This window comes from Lacerta agilis, chromosome 10, assembly GCF_009819535.1.
Source record: "Lacerta agilis isolate rLacAgi1 chromosome 10, rLacAgi1.pri, whole genome shotgun sequence".
Lineage (NCBI taxonomy): Eukaryota > Metazoa > Chordata > Lepidosauria > Squamata > Lacertidae > Lacerta > Lacerta agilis.
This window is the reverse complement of record NC_046321.1, coordinates 51,675,985-51,689,857: the sequence shown is the minus strand read 5'-3', so window position 1 is coordinate 51,689,857 and position 13,873 is coordinate 51,675,985.

Sequence of the window (13,873 nt, the reverse complement as noted above, 5' to 3'; positions counted from 1 at the left end):
CTGTGACTGGACTTAACTGTCAGGGGTCATTTACCTTTACCATTATAATAAGTAAAACTAATGCAACAAACCCCACATGTGAATAGATCCCTTCAAGGTTCCTCCATCAGTAGGGACAGATTTGAGAACATATCACCCAAAGGGCAATTCTAAACAATGGCTGTATTCCGACATGGGGTTTATTGTGCTAGGTTGTAATGTTAGCTCTTCCTGTCCTGATTTCTAATATTACTTGCACTAACTTTTAAATGGCAAGGGAAGGACTGCATGCTGGGATACCACCCCAATTTTTGCCACATGAGGGGCAGGAAACTTAAAACTGAAAATTCTTGTGATTTTCCAAGGTTTTTTCCCCCCTGGAAACAATTAACCTGGAAATTAGTGGTAACCTTCCACTAGATTGCACTAGATTGCACTAGATTTCCAATAGAAAGATCACATAAAATCTGAAAATTAAGAGGTATGAAAATGTCAGGAAAACGGAATAACGTACCAATGGAATGCAGCCAATGTGTGTTCATGTTGGAGTGAGAATGAATTGATCAGACTGAAATAAAATGACACCTGAGTGTCATTAGGAGACCAGGATCTTGTGTCTATAGAGCAGCACTTAGTACTCCCCTAGGAACACTGGGCCGCGGAGCTTTGAAAACAGTGAGGGGTTGTACCGCTTTCTGAGGGTGAGAGCAAGAAATCACCCTCCTTTTCATTGAGCCTTGGGAAAGTTCAGAAAGACACATGACTGCTCACTGCTTTCAAAGCTCTGTGGATTTACACTATTAGGAACTGACCATCTTACATTTTTACAATTCCCATGATAGAAATAAAATACAAATAAACAGTACTCTGAATCGGAGCAAACTCTGTGACGACCATCAAGCACCAGAACGAACGGATTTAAGCACACGCAACTTGAAATTGGACTGTAGCCAATGCTGAAGACAAGAAAATTGGTGAAGGCCATTAGTTTAAACACAAACTTAAAGAAACAACAAATTAAAGCCATAATATTGGCAGCCGTGTCTTCTTCGAACCAATGTTTTCATGTTGTCCTTGGGATTCATCTCTGTCATTTGTGGGGTGAATAATACTTCTCTCAATATGAACTCTGACTTCCCAGGCTCTCTTTCAAATGGAACTTGTGTAGTTCCTTTGAAAGATGTTCCTGGGAACTAAAATGCATCGCGGTGCAGGATGCCAAAATCAATGATTGGAATAGAGACTTTGGCTTCTTATTGACAGTAATCTGTGATCCCCTGCTGGTTAAGCTACTGTCAACAAATGTTTGATGTGTTAAGGGCTTGTTATTAGGACACAAGCCTCCTGAAGTGATTTAAGTCACTAACCTTATTCAGTACCGACTCTTTTCTCCTCCCCCATTCCTTCTGATGAAGAACTCTGGGAAATTTCACTGAAATGAGTTCCTGTAACAGATAGCATCTAACATACTGTGAATTCTGCCAAAAATCTAGCAGTCCAGTTACATATCCCAAATATTCTATGATGGATCACATTTTGGATCATCCCAGATATACAATCTATAGTGCTATAGCTGCTTTTTCTGGAGTGAAATTGCAGGGGACCACCCACCCCATCTGTCATGTACGGGAGTTCCCCTCTCCCTTCTGGTGGCTCACCGATAATAATTAATGAGTATTTGGTAGATTTATAGTCTTTTTATTACAGCATTCTGTTACAAGCACAAACAGGCAACTCTCCGCAAGGATATCAGTTGCCTACTCTGACGCTCCCCCCCCCACTTCCGCAGCAAGAAGCACACTAAAGGGAAGTACCTCCCCCCTGCGTCTGCTTTGTTCTCTGATGTGCTCAGACCCCTGAGTTTGGGGGGAGGGAGGGGGTTCCCCCCCACATACACTTGACTGATGTATCGCCCAGGTGCTTCCTCCCTCCTGGTTGCTTAGCTACTATCTCAAAGCTGGATAGCTCCTCTCTCAACTGTGCAGATTCTGTGTCTGCCTGTCTCCCTGCTTTGGGAAACGCTGGAAGCAAAGGGAGTGTGTGAATATTCCCCCTCCTCTTCTGTTAGGAACTGATCTTCCTGCGATTGCATTCCCCAATCTTCTGATCCAGACCAGCCCCTGACACCATCAGTTGCACATCAATGTTTTGGGGAAGGTGATGGTGTGTTTTCCATGGACAGGACCCATGGCACCATGCTGTATGACCATAACTAACTTTGCATGAGCAAAGTCATCTGTGGCCTCTGCATGGACTTCCACCAGCATGGTATGGACTGGATACTTCCAAAGAGTTTGTGGGTGACTATTTAGTCATGGTAAAACCCAATCCATGGCACGCCGCCAAAACCCGTGAAGAGACATCTAGACGCAAATACAAATGGACTATATCATCAGACCACACCGGACCCTATTTATGACCCTATTTATTTCACTTATTGGTGCAATAATTAAGACCTAAGTCCCATCATCCCTGACCATTGGTCATGCAGGCTGAAGTTGATGGAAATTGGTCCAGCAACATCTAGAGGGCACCATGTTGGCTACCCCAATCTGGAGCCTTCTATACAGTGGGCAGGGGACACCACCATGGGGATTAATAATCACAAGGGAGGAGGGTCATGCTTGTGCAGTAGCTTCCAAAGGTCTCTGTGTAGAAACAGGGTTCCAAAGTGATGATAAAAGATGAACTGCATGAGTTCACCATGACATTACTCCATAGCCACAACCCAAGGACAGAATTCTGTCCCTGGATCCCTTTACCAGGGTATCCTGAGTTTTTATCCTAGATCCTGGGCTGGGGCACCCACCCCATCCTTAGCTTTTTGACAAAGGATCCAACCCAATGCCTTTTTCCACCCAAGTTGTGATGGTTGCTATGAGGAAGGCAAAAAACCCAGATAGGCTCAATTCGTCTGCAGGCAAATTTCTCCCTGGCCCTGAATACAGCAACTGAGTAATTCAACAGCAAGGCCACACACATGCACTTCCTGCTTACCTCTGGGCATAGCCGCAACACACAGGGTGGGTGGGACGTCCAATTCCTGGCTGTGCTGGCTATTCACAGCCCAGTCAGCTTTTATGCCCCAGAAGTGGACCTGACTGAAAACTGGCTCCATCAGGTCCACTGCTGAAGCACCCAACAGCCCTCTAGGACCATGACTGTCCTTTTTATATTTAAATTTTTGGCTGGCAATCCCGTCAGCCCCTGCAGCTGAGTGAGGCTGACTGTGATGTCAACTGACTGTGCAGAGAGGTCCCGCTAACCACGCCAGCTCTCCGGCAGCCACACCAAATGCCATCACCTGGGAAATGGGTAAGCGGTCTTTTTGTCACAAACAATAGGGAAAATGGAAAGCCCCATTATCCCCACATTCACTTGCTGGAGCAAGGGGGCTCCATCAATAACCTGCCTGGCTGTCAGGCTTCAAGGAATCGGCTTCCTCCCCACCCCACCCCCTTGGCAATAGATAAGCAGAACAAAGTGAACCAGTTAGAATTCTTTAATAATCACAGCAAGGGATAATGAACATCTCCCTTTAAGAATGGCGGTGCTTCCAATTAAGGCTACACACTGCCCCACTCGTCCCTCTCAATCCACGTCATCCCCACATCTGGTAACCTGAGCTTGTAGTCACTGTACTTTCTGTTCAGCAACTTCTTCAGCTCTCCTAGAATGTGGGGAAGGGGGAAGGGGAATGCTGTCCAATGACTGTGAATCTGTTAACCCTCTCTCTTCCTGTGTGTTTCTTCTCCTAGCTGCTCTTCATCCGGTATTTCCCAGCTTTTCCCTTCTGATCTATGCCCCTCTGCAATCCACTGTCCTCCTGCTCCTGGTGTGATTCAGGGTCAGGGGGAAGAGGAGGTGGCACCCACCATGCCTCCTCATTGTAACCCTCCTCAGCACCATCCCAGACACTGGCACTCTGGCAGACGATATCATTGTTCCTGCTCTGAAAAAAGTTCTGAAGCTACGCTCCTCCCCATTACTCCTCCAATCCACCTCTGACAACCTGTCCTTCTCTCTCTTGGCCCAGCACAGCTTGTCACCACAGATTTTTCATGGAAATCTACTCAAAACCAGCTGTGTGAGGCTGTATAAGTAATCCCTTTAGGGAGGGCACTGCTCCCCAGAACATGCTTCAATAAACAGCCAGGCCGCTTTTAATTCAACTGCGCCTTGTGTGTATAACTGGTCATAGAATAGCTCCCTGCACCTTAGACGACAGCAGTCCTATAGAAGACAATTGTGTCTCGCAAATGCAGTAATCAAATCTCCATAGAAAACAAAAACATGTTCCCCGATGCCTCCCTGCTAACAAAGTTTTGCCATTAAAGGGGGGGGAATAAAGCCCCCCACAAAGTTGCTCATTAGTTGCAAAATAAGGCATCAGGTTTAGAAGGTTCTACAGAAGGTGAAGACACTCAGGTCCTTGTGATAGCTTGGTGACAATTTCTATTTTAAGTGTCAAAAACAACTCAGCTATCTGAAGCAAGTCGTGTAGTATTCTCTCCTTTTAATATTCTAATCGTGAGGTGCAAAGTGAAATGGTTGCACAGTGTAATGGTGGCAAAGGAGTCTTGTGTCAATGAGACGGGAAAGGTGACAGACACAGAATGAGTCCCTAAGGTGCTCTCCAAGTGCATTGGTTAAAGATTCCCGTGGGATTTTTTTTCTCATTAGCTCTCAGACACAGTTCAGTAATTCAGTAGCACCGGGTTACCATTAGTCACAAGACCCAAATATGTTTCCTTGCGTGCTTTAGCTCTCTTATTTGTATATGCGGCTTATGATTTAAAAATTACGAGACTATCACTTCGATCTAAGTCGGTAAAATTGTTTACATACCGGGATGTGATGCACATGGCAGGAAGACAGTGGCAGGGACGGTGCTGTGACAAAAATGAAATGCAAATGAAAGGGGGGGGGGGAACAGATAAGATATTATCATCTGACGTAGCTTCTCTAATATGCACAAACAAAGGAGAATCTTACGGGGCCGATTTCATAAATTAGCACTACAAAACTGATAGACAAAACATATACACTGACTGACACCAACAAAATGACAAGAGTGCGGGGTTTCTTGACTCGGCTTGTTTAAAATCCCATTAAAACGGAAACATCTACATATTGAGCTAACGTGATGTGCATGCGGCGTGGGGGTGGGGAGGAACGAAGAACTTTGATAGTTAGCTAATTTTATGTGTAATTACTCCGTAAAAATGTTAAACGGAATAGGTTATTCTCATTTTTTTCCCTTGCAATTAAAAATGTACTTAGTTCTATGCTATCAAAGTTAACTGCACTCCCACTCAGCGCACGAAGGGATAATGGCTTGGGGTGTTGTCTATCTCATTACCCACCAGGTCAGGAAAGAAAGGAGTATCCAGCCCCAGTGGTCATTTAAATTCTCATTGTTACATTAAAGAAACAGTGAAGAAATCGATGGAAACAGGAAAATTAGGCACACAAAGCTAACAGGTTATTATGCACTTTATCAGCGCAGGCACATAGAAAATGTGCCGCTGAGTACCTCCAGGATTTGGGGGGGGGCGGGTAGAGAACTTTTCAACCCATTTTTCATTTCCAATTCTTGTTTCTGTAATATGTGGAGCTGCGCACTAGTGTTTAAATGCACATCTGCACGACAGCTTCCCATGCTCACAGCTTTGTGCTGATCTGTGCATTAATTCAGCCCTCCTGGGACTTTGCCACTTCTGACTGCAGGGTGTGTGGGTGTGATTGTATGTTTGAATGCTTCCTTTCTATATCAAAAGCCCCCTGCACATGGAGAGTTAGCACGTCGCGGGGATTTTGTCTCAACCTTTCCCTGACATGCTGTCTTTCCACATAGAGGGAGATTTAGATGTCAGGTAGAGATAGGGCAGAAATTCCACTCAGGCTGCAGTTAAAGGCTAACCTACCTAATCTTTGCTTTCTGAAACAATATGCAAACTGAAACACAGTGAGCCTTCAAAATTCGCACTCCTCCGAATTTTGCAATGCATTTCTCCAGCCTAGTAATTTGTGCAAAAATGCATATGTTGTGGTAAAGTGTTAAAACACAACAACAACAACAACAACAACAACAACAACAACAACAACAACCATGTATTGGGGGAAATTGCTCACAGAAAGGTGTACGTGAGATAAAATGGCATAGAAAAATGTGTATATTAGGAGAAATGCAGAAGGTACATTTTACCATATGTGGTGGGATTGCAAGATTATAAAAATAATAATTGGGAAATGATATACAATGAGTTTTTTTGTTGGGTATTTTAGGACAAGAGCTGCTGAAAGAAAAACGGACATTATTTATGTATGCTAATAGCACAAAATTGGAAGACTGGAGAAGTACCACCCAAAGAACAATGGCAAGAAAAGTTGATGAATTATGCAGAGTTAGCAAAATTAACAGACAAGCTGCATGAAAAGGACAAAAGTGACTTTGAAAAAGAATGGGAACCTTTTATAACATATTTGCAGAAACAACAAAAAAATGAATTCATTGGCAAGATTTAAATAAACATTTACAACTTTATTTAAAGAGAACAAGAAGTACCAAAGTGCAGATTGCACACCAAAGTGCAAAATGCACACCAAAGTGCAGATTGGTGGATTCTCATGATAACTAGAAGAAGAAGAAGAAGAAGAAGAAGAAGAAGAAGAAGAAGAAGAAGAAGAATCACCAACTGATGTGGAAATGTGGGAACTGAACTTAAATAAAACACTGAGAGAAACTGAAATTGACAGATTTGCCCATCACTAGAGGAAGAATTCAAGCAAGTAACAAGCCCTCACCTTTGCCCTACAACGTACACCTGCAATCTGAAATGGTACAGTTCAACGAGGGTGTTTTTTGTTTTGTTTTTTGGTAAAGTAATCTTCTTCTCCTTCTTTCTTTTTCTTACCTCCAAAGTCTAGGGGCTCATTAAGCACCTTTAGAATTACTTTTGTAACAATCAACATGAGAATGGTAACGCCAATGAGCTGGCCACTCCAACCCCTTTCAAAATGAAACAACAGGTTTAATCCATTTTCATAATCAGCTTTCAATTTACATTTCTTAGGTTGCATTCCTATACATACTTACCTGACAGCATGTCCCACTGAACTTCTGAGAAGACACTGCACTGTTAAAATAGTTCTCTGGGGCTATTTTCTCTCAGTGCTTGTTGAATAATCCTTCAACTTTAATGCTTTCATTGGAATGTTGTTCTCTACTCAGGTAAAATAAATGGTTAAGAATATGATGTTATTGAACCGGTTATTGAAAAATGATTATTTTGAGACTATTATTTTGTTGTTTCTGTTTAAGTATTGGGGATTTTGTAAAGCCCATGAGTGTTAGTCAATGTTGTTGGGAGTTAAACTGTTGCCAATGTATGTCTAATTGATTATAAATCACTTTGAGTGTAGCATATGCTGAAAAGGGTTTTTTTTTAATTAAACCTGATTTTACTTTTTCATGGGTTTGGTCTTCCATTCAAGGGACTGGCAAGATCCACTCCTGATTAGCTTTACCAATTCTGTAAGTCCCAGACTACACACTGTAGCCCCAAATAGATTTTTTTTTAAGTATGAAGAACACCTGGGGAAAGTAGCTCCCATCCCATTGAACACACACTGGGAATAGTCAACTTGTGGACCTCCAGAACTTCATCATCTGTCATCTCCAGCTAGCATGGCCAAGGGTCAGGGATGTTGGGAGCTGCAGTTCAGCAACAACTGGAGCACTGCCTGTTCTCATTGCTGCTGTAGCCCTGTCTCATCTTCTAATCGTTCTTGTAAGCCTTGTGGGGGATTAGCATGGTCTGAAGAACCATTGGTCCCATATATTTTAGATATTGGTGCTGGAGACACACTTAGAAGGGTAGCCAATGTGGCGCCCTTCCAAACGCTTTTGGATTATAACTCACCCCATAGCATTTGCCATGTTGGTTATGTTTGATGGGAGCTAGAGTCCAACAACATCTGCAGGGCACCACATTTGCTACCTGTTATGTACTGAGCTGAATCCTAGAACAACAGGATCCAGAATGCAGCAGTCTGATAGGTCCTAGAACAATAGGATCCAGAATGCAGCAGTCTGATTGGTCCGCAGGAGCTACCCAATCCAGCTCCAGGTGGAAGTGAATCAGCTACCTGATTGGCCTGCAAGAGCAGCCAATCAGACTCCTAGAGGAAGTGAATCCGCAACCTGATTGCCCTCCAGGAGTAGCCCAGAATTAGCCAATCACGTGGGGCCCATTGTGTAAATAATGTGTATATACAGCAGACGTTTTGGGGAAAGACACATTCTTCTTCTTCTTTTGCTACTACAAGCTGAATAAAAAGCAGGAAATTCACACTCGACTCCGAGTATATTTCACTACCCCTGCATAAAGACTTGCCCATAGACAGAATCATGCCTCCTTTTTTAGAAAAAGAAAAAGAAAAAAGAAAAATTACAACAATTTCTCAAGTTCCCCATCACCTGCCCCCCAAAAAAACTTTTGAATTCGGAGTACAGTGGAACCTTGGTTTTTTAGTGTCTCGGAAGCCAAACGATTCAGAATCCGAACACCAAAACCCCGGAAGTGAATGCTTCTATTTTCGAGCATGCCTCAATAGTCAATTGGCTTCAGAGGCACGTTTCTCCATTTCCTCAATGGAATTTGCCAAGCGCCCATTGCGCCTTGGTTGTTGAACGTTTCGGAAGTTGAACGGTCTTCCAGAACGGATTACGTTCGACAGCCGAGGTTCCCCTGTATAACTGTGACCTCTATGCTTTGTATGGCTCATTTATTATAGACATAACCTTAATACAATTTGATGATGTTTGTGGAACATGAAGCAAAAATCCTAATATCCACTATCTTCTGTTGGAATCAAAGTTTCTCATGTGGGAGGGAAAGGACAGAAAAAAATTATTTAGCACAGAGCATGCAAGACAGACCTAGAAAAAAAGACACCCAAAACTTTAATATTGGGGACAGGAAGAGTTGCTCCCAAATAAACATTGGCGCAACTTGGTATAGTTTTGGGGTTCTGCACAGATTCATCAATGACTTCTGGGTTGTAAATATTTATAAGTGGTTCACATTAAAGTAGTTGTCAGTTGCAGCTACAGCACATCACCTTCTGTCACTCCCAAATATCAGGGGGCCTGATTCAATCACACTCTTGTCAGGCTACCTTTCTTCTCCTGAATACCCAAATCCCTAAACACAACAAAATATAAATGAATGAAAAGTGCTAATGATGCATCATTACCAAGAGGTATCCAGTTTTTTAAGGTCCTTTGCTGACTAAATTTTAAATTAGCACAATTATTCAGTGCATTCCCGGAGGCATCGTTGATTATGCTTAGCTGCTGTACAGAGAGACACCGAGCAAGGAAAATATATAGTGCAAGTCGGGTGTCCTACAGTAACAACACAATGCAGATGCTTTCACAACCTTCAGCTGGAAAATTCATCCTATAAAAAGAACATAAAGAAGCAAATTAATAATGGCAGCAGAAGGTCTTTAAAAAGAATAAGAAAACCTAGCTTCTAAAGTCACATATCTGAAGCAATACTAGTAGCATAACCTTGAAGTTCTAGGGTTGATTTCTACTTTTTATTACATAGGCTGAATTTCATTTTGACTTTAATTTCTGTTTGAGATGTGATGTTTGATCCTCAAAAATTCTTCCAAGGAAGAGGAGACAGCATTTGGCAGCACTGATTTTGCAACAACCAGTGTGGGACACCTTTTCTTAGATCCGTGGAATGCTATTTTGAGCTTGGTGGTGGGTGGAAAGGAGACATCAGTCATATGGTGCTTTTCATGAGCAAACTAGCTTATAGCTAGGCACACAGTAAAGGTTGCTTAAACTGACAGAACTCACAATGGGGCACATTTGCAAGCTTCCCTCACAAAGTTGTGACAAATCCAATTTTGCCAATGGAAAACTGTGACTTGAGAGAGACTTGGCTAAGATCATGAAAAAAAAAAAAGCCTACAGCTAACATAGAGTTGTCTTGCATGTGTTCCAAGACACGCTCACAATTTTGTCAATGGGACCATAATCAACTTAAGTTGGTTTTTTTTAAAGGTCAGTACAGTCATCTCCAAGGCCAGTTTTATGCCAATAGGGGCCTCAGGCAAGGTGCCACCCTCCATTTGAGCAGCTTTTAAATTCCTAGTTTGTTGTGTTTTATTGTGGAACACTCTTCCAGGAGATATCACCTATACTGTTTGCTTGTAGATGTTAAGCAGGTTAATCAAAAATGCTTTTAACTCATTACTTCCCTTTCCTTTTGCTGCCCTATAGTCATAGCTGTCAACCTTTCCCTTTTTTGCAGGAAATTCCCTTAATATAGCATTGGGAAACATCAGGGAGGGTTGACAGCTATGCCTACAGTGCAAGAACACCCCTCTTGCAATGTGGTGACACTGAAAACCCGCAACAGAATATCTAATAAAGCAGAACGATGTATGGAAGGCAGGCTATACATCCACCTCTAATACACTATTATTGTATCAGAGACATGTTGCAGAATATACATGCAAAAAAGCTACCAGTCTGGAAGGGCCCATTCTGACATAGCATGGGGAAGGAAAAGTTTCTGCCTTCACTTTCAGGATCATCTTAGTCTTTTTATAACATGCTGGCTGCAGCAGCAGCAAAACCCGTACACGTTCACTCAGTGAAGTTGAGTTTATTTAAAGAAACAAAAGTAAACCACCCAGCCTCTAGTCTGGAGCTCCCTGCTCTCACGACCTCTGACTACTCTGTTGATGACTCATCTGAAACTTCAGGGTGGTTCCACTTCCCTTTAAAACTTCCCGAGAACACCATCCTCTTCCGCCTCCTCTGCTACAACAACTTCCCTTTCTCTTGCACCCCACCCCTCCTGCGTTCCTCTGAGGTAAGAGGAGCCGGTAAAGGCTCTGACAAACTGCTTTCAGAGAGATTCGGACTAACCCTGGACTGAGCGCTTCCCTCAGTCTTATCTCCTGCTGTATCCATGACAGCCTGCTCTCCCAGCTCTTGGCTGCTGTCCCAGTCAGATAGCTGCAGCTGCTGGCTACTCGGCTGTAACCTGACACTGGCCCTGGGCAATCTAATTTGAGAGGAAAGGAAAGTTGTTCCCAAGCTACTTGCATCACTCATTCCCCCAGCTCCTTGGATCTACCTGTGCTGTTGCAAGAAAGCTCAAGAGTCAAAAGGTGAAGGCACTTTTATCTATCAGCAATTCTGGTATCAAGAGTCTCCCTATATTGATGAAGGTTATGATTCTGGATAAATATGGTGGTGGAAGAGATTTTGTGTGCACCGTGAATGTTCTGATCATGTTGGCATTGTACAGCTGTCATCATGAGATCCTATAGCAGGCGTAGCCAATGTGGTTGTTGGACTGTAACCCCATCATCCCTGACCATTGGCCATGCTGGCTGGGGCTGATGCAACATCTGGAGTCCAGCAACATCTGGAGGACACCACATTGACTACCCATGACCTATATGTTTTGGTAATATCTAATACCAAAACAGACCATTGAAAAATCAGATTGCAAAATCGAACATTTTGGGGAGTGTAGGCAGAGGGGAAGCATTTTATTATCATACAACATGTTGAGAATATTCTTAGAATCATAGAATTGTAGAGTTGGAAGGGACCCTGAGGATCGTCTGACTGCAACACCCTGGATCGCTGATTTGTGTGTGAGTGTGTGTGCATAATAGCCCAATGGCATCAGCATCAAGCACCAATGCACAGCTGTGCTTTCATGTGCAGAGGCCTCACTTCCACTAAAGACTCTTAAAAGCTTGACTTTCAAGCGGCTTTAAAATTCAAATCAGTTCTGGCCATATTTAATCTTAGACATGTTAGTTTAACACCAAGCCAAGCCAGACCTTTTAATGTTCAGTAGCCATGATATAAAATTCTTCGCCAGGTTGCACCAATAAATTCAGAGCAGTGTGATTCTCTGCAGTTGCAGTGAAGGTTGTGAGATTAAGAAACGGTTAGAAGAGTATACTTTCTCCAAACACTAATGTCCTTCTCTCTCTCTCCTCACTCCCCATCTCGCTGGGAGTTGGCCATGATCTGAGGTGCTCTATAGGGTCCCAACAGGGATCCATACAGCTAGGGAATCACTATTTCGATGCTCTTAATGCAGAAGCACGCACATTCAGAATACAGAGGCAACTCAAGCACCTGACAGCATGGACATTTTAAAACAAACATAGCTTACTCAATGTAGGCCAGATTTTCACCACAAGAAGGTTGGCAAATCGGTGGTTCTTTTTTATTCAAGTATTTATCAACCACACTTTCATAAACAATATCACAAGGTGGTATATTGACTAAAAACACAGTATTACGATAAAACATAAAACACAATGTCTGTCAGGGACTGGACTGAAGAGGAATGGTGGAGACCGCCCCCCTCCTCCTGCACTTCCCAGAGAAGTGGGAATCAGATTTAGATGTGGTTTGCAGGTCACAGTTCAGAGGCTGCAGAGGGGAGAAGCTGGGAAATATGGGGAGAGGAGCAGGAGGAAGAAGAAGCACCAGGGAAGAGACAGCTGACAGACTCAGTGTCTTTGGAAAGAATTCCTGACCTGCCTCCCAGGTCCCAGCGAGATTTGAGAGTAGGAGAACAGAAAGCTCAGAGGCAGAAAGCACAGATTAGCCAATGTAGGAATGTTGTATAATAGGAGAGATGGAGGGGGTGGGACTTTATTTGGAGCAACACCATTATCCAAGAAGGGACATCCTATGTCTCTCTCTGTGAATATTGAGTAAAATACCTTGGTAAGAACGTCTTGTTTTCCCATTTCTGGAAGCATAGCCTCCACTAAAGCTGCTGCCACAGATATGGCCTTCTCCTCCACTGGTGCCACAGCCGTACCCCCTGAAACCAGCTTCTTTTTAGGGAAGGCAGCCCTTTTTAGGGAAGTTTTTAATGTTTGATATTTTTGTATTTGGTTTCTGTTGGAAGCCGCCCAGAGTGGCTGGGGAAATCCAGCCAGATGGGCGGGGTACAAATAATAAATATTATTATTATTATTATTATTCTGGAAGTGCCATGACAGAAGGAAGAAGAAGGGTGGAGTCTTGTGGGGGCAAGATAAGTTTTCCTTCCTTTTTTTGGCCCCGCACTCTGGTGTGAGTCAACTCACTCATGCCACAGGGCAGAATGAAAAAAACACCCATCTTTTGGCCCCACACTCTGGTGCGTTCAGAGCACAATGGCCCAAACAGGACATCTGGGATTAGGACCAGAAGCTTCTGTCAATCTGATGTCCCACTTAAAACAGGACAGTTGCGCAGTATGCATTGGTGAGAGCTGGTTGGCCAAGAATCTGAGATTTATTTGCCTGAACAATTCAGTGTCTAAAACCAAGCAGGAATGGCTCCTGCTGATACTATGACGGCAAGGAGTTCCATAGAGCAGGACCTGCCATGCTAAAGGCATGATGGCTGGTAAAGGCCAGCTGAACTTCACGGGTATGGAGAACCACAAGAAGTGTCCCATCAAAAGGTTCTAGGAACACTCTGACTGCTGCATTCTGCACTCGTTGAAGCTTCTGGACCAGATACCAGGGCAGCCACACATAAAACACATGTGATGTGTGTGCAGAAAGAACAGGAAGCTTGAGTTTCCTTGTACTTCCTGTTCTCATCTAAACTAGAATGTTTAGGTGTGTATAAACTGCACCCACACCACGAACTTGCTGATCTGCTGGTGCAAAACAAAAAACAAAAAACCCAAACAACCCTGTTTTGAGTGTGTCAGTGAAAGCATTCTGAAAACCAAACTACCTTAGGATGAGGGACCTGACCTGGGTAGGTTGGTCATCTGTATCATCCAATCAAGTGGTAGAGATAATTTCACTACCCATCAGCTGC